Genomic DNA, 4,208 nt, shown 5'->3' on the forward strand with positions numbered 1-4,208 from the left:
GGGTGCTCTGATCAGACATGTCCCTCTCCCTGAGCTGTAGCTTCAGTGCTGTCCTCTGAAGTAAATTCTTATGGGGCGGGGGCAGGGCGGGGCGGCTGTCCACGGAGTTGGGATTGGGGTTCGCCCCTCAGACCTCTCTACTGGTTCCCTGCTTCGTGCCGGTATGCTGCATTCACATATTGGACCACCTGGTTGAAGTCTGGTCTCTCTTTCCCCATGGAGATATAAACAATACCCTCCCCTTGGGTGGGTTAGGGCCTTGTTCCCCTGCTACCCATCAATATTCTATTTCTTAAAACAGTTTTATTGGCACTTTATTCACATATCATACAATTCAATAGTTCAATCATTCAAAAGAGTTGTACAATCATTACCACAATCAAGTTTTGAATATTTTCTTCTTCCTTGTTCCCATTGTTACTCATGTAATTTTTTTAATTGGAGCAAAAGCATACACAATAAAACATCCTCCAATACAACAACCTCCAAATGTACGATTTAGTGCCCCTGATTTTACACTTCGTGTTGTACAACCATTATAAATTTTCTAACTATTCCTTTTCTAAATTATTCCACCACCATTAACATAAACTCAATTGCCCCTAAGCAAAAACTCTTCCTCCTTGACCCATGGTAACCACCGGTTAAGTTTGGGTTATCACTTTTCTTTTTAGTATTTCTCTTCAATATTCTTCTCCAGCACCACAATTCAAATGCACCAATTTTTCTCTGCTCTTCCTTATTCGCTGTCCGCTTTCCCATGCACGTGAGGCGATGGGAAAGACCATGCTTGGGTCAGGCGCACCTTAGTCCTCCAAGTGACATGCTTGCTCTTTAGTACTCCAAAGAGGGCTTGTGCAGCTGATTTACCTAATGCAATGCACACTTTTGATCTCCTGACTGCTGTCTCCACAAGCACTGGTTGTGGATCCTGGTAAGACAAAATTCTTGACAACGTCAACCTTTTCTCCAGTTGTCGTGAGGTTACCTGTTGACCCACTTGTGAGGATTTTGGTCTCCTTGATGTTGAGCTGTAAACCACTTTTAAAATGTGAACACTTTTTTACATTGAGTTATAAATCAATGTGAACTGTTTTTCAACCACAAACAATTCTTTATATAAGCCAGTTTCTCTATTTGCTCAGCATACCGCGTGAACAAGTACAGTGAGAAGATGCAACCCTGACACACACTTCCTGATTTGAAAGGTGTTCATGAAGAATTCAAACCTCCCGGTGCAATATTTTAAGATTCCATGGGTGAAATGATCAGGGCAGCAGGAAGCATCCAAAGAAGATGGAAGGAATACAGTCACTGTACCAAAAACAATTGGTTGGCGTCCAGCCATTTCAAGAGGGAGCGTATGATCAAGAACCAATGGTTTTAGAGAAAGAAATCCGCTCTGCATTGAAGGCATGAGTGAAAACCAGGCTCCAGGAATTGACGGGAAACCAGTTGAAATGTTCCAACAAGCTGATGAAGCGCTGGAAGCACTCACTCGTCTGTGTCAAGACACTTAGACAACATCTTCATGGCCAACTTACTGGAAGACATCCATATTTATTCCTATCCCAAAGAAAGGTGGCCCAACAGAGTGTGGAAATGATTGAACATTAATATCCCATGCAAGCAAAATTTTACTGAAGATAATTAAAACACGGTTGCAGTTTTGCATCAATAGGGAGCTGCCCGAAATTCAAGCCGGGTGCAGAAGAGGATGTGGCCTGGGGGATATTGCTGCTGATATCAGATGCATCTCGGCTGAAAGCAGAGAACACCATAAAGATGTCTACTTGTCTTTTATTGACGAAGCAAAGACCTTTAACTGTGTGGATCCTAACAAGCTGGGGATAACCTTGAGAAACAGGAATTCCAGAACCCTTCATTGTGCTCGTGGAGAGACTGACCGAGAGACGGTTGTGCAAACAAAGCAAGAGAACGCTCTGTAGTCTAAAAGCAGGAAAGTTTTCATCCGAGTTTTAGTCTTATTCAGTCTGCAAGCTGAGCGAACTATCAGATAACGGGGCTGCATGAAGAAGAACGCAGCGTCAGGATTGGAGGAGGCTTATTAACAGCCTGCCGTACGCAGATGACACAGCCTTGCTTGCCGTGCCTGAGGAGAACGTGAAGTATTTGCTGATGAAGATCAATGACTTCAGTATGGATTTCAACTCAATTTAAAGAAGCCCCTCACAACTGGACCAATAGGCAACATTGTGATAAGTGGAGAAAAGATCGAGATCGTCAAGAATTTCATCCTGCTTGGATCCACAATCAACACTCATGGAGGCAACAGTCAAGACATCAAGTGACTGGTTGCATCGGGAAAACCTGCTGCACAAGAGCGCTTGACAGTGTTGAAGAGCAAGGGTGTCCTCCTGAGGAAAGTGCTTCTGACCGGAGCCACGGGGTTATCAATCGCGTCATGTGCATTGACAGTTGGCCATTGACTGAGGAAGACCGAAGAAGAATGATGAACTTGGATTTTGGTGCCAGAGAGGAATAGGGAAAGTACCAGAGACTGCCAAATCTGTCTTGCAAGAACAGCTGGAATGCTCCTTAGAAAGGAAGATGGCAAGATTTGGTCTCATGAATTTTGGACATGTTGTCAGAAAGGACCAGGCCCTGGAGAAGGACATCACTCTTGGTAAAGTGGAGGGTCAGCACAAAAGAGGAAGACCCTCGATGAGTTGGACGGACACCGTAGATACAACAATGGGCACAAACCTAACGATTGTAGAGATGGCACAGGGCTGAACAGCGTCCTGTTGTGTATGGGGTCACTGGGAGTCAGAGCTGACCCCCCAGCACTGAACAGTAGCAACACCAAATTGTTCTCTCTGTGTGTAAAAGTGACAGTGAAAACACCATGGCGTACGGCCCAAAGATGGTCTAGTGTAACTCTGTAGAATCATTTTAGATGCTTTCCATACTTTTTCCACATACAGATAGGACTAAAGAGTTTTAGAGATTAGATGACATGGTTTCTGGTTGGTTTTGTAACATTTAATATCTATCTGCAGGCAGTAATGTGGATACGCATGGGACTGATGGGACACAGGGTCGATGGACTTTGGGGTTCAGGGTCCCCTTGTCCTTTGTTCATGTAAACAATGACATCTTTGGGCAGTGTCCATCTCCTCGCCTAGTGCCCAGTGAGAGGCATGCCGTCCCACCTCTGGCGTTGGCTCCTGTCCACGGGTGGGAGCTAGCAGGAGGGTCCTGGGGGTTGACATTGAGAGCAGAGAGTTGGCCACTGTGGTAGGCTCCACCTTTAGTCTTGGAAAGGTTTTTAAGGTGAAAGACCTTTTCCAGAGAGGGAGAGGAGGGTCCAAAGGCAGGTCTTACAGAGTTGGTAGGGACTTATGGACCTCATCACATCCACCATTAACCTCCCATAGGGCTCCTCTGTGTGTGTGTGTGTGTGTGTGTGTAGTATTGATGTCTGTCTGTGTGCGTGTCTGTGTGTGCGTGTGTGTCTGCATGTAGTATTGATGTCTGTCTGTGTGTGTGTGTGTGTGTGTGTGTGTGTGTGTAGGGGAGCAGCACTGAAGCCCTGCATCCCTAGCCATTTTCCACCCTCCTCTCTCCTGTCTCAGTCTCCTCTGCGTGAGGACTCAACTGCCTTCCTCACTCCTGGGCTCAGAAAGTGCCTGGTGTTGAGATGAGCCGGTGTCCCGCCCCATTCTGCATTTTAGAAAAAGGAAACCGGAATCAGAGGGAACACGTGGGAGTACCACCACACTGTGAGGCCACAGGCCTTGACCCTGACCTCAAGGACTGATATGAAAGAAGGCTGGAGGAGGCTGTGGTCACAACCAGGCCAACGGAGCTGAGGGTCACACCGGTCCCTCTCTCATCTCATGGACCCCGAGACAACCCTTCCCTCTCCTGGCCTGCTGGGTCGCAGAGCCTCCTTCCTGATATCCAGGCCCCTGTCATTAATACAGTTGAGCCAAGAAGTTTGACCATGGTGTTGCCATCTGCTGCTAATTCCTGCTTGACATTCTACAAGCCAACCTGGCTCCATAAAGTGTCTTCACGTGGCTCAGGGGCTCTCCAAGCACAGCACAGCCTCTGCCAGCCTGTGCAGCCACATGCAGGGGAGAGGCAGGGCTCTCTGAGGCCCTCTGCCACCTATGATCCAAACCCACTCTCCATGCTGCCCCATGCCACCGTCACTGCCCCCACCCTTTATATAGCCTCAC

The sequence above is a fragment of the Echinops telfairi genome, unplaced genomic scaffold (genome assembly GCF_000313985.2).
Source record: "Echinops telfairi isolate 266 unplaced genomic scaffold, ASM31398v2 ScPeMD7_7458;HRSCAF=8496, whole genome shotgun sequence".
NCBI lineage: Eukaryota > Metazoa > Chordata > Mammalia > Afrosoricida > Tenrecidae > Echinops > Echinops telfairi.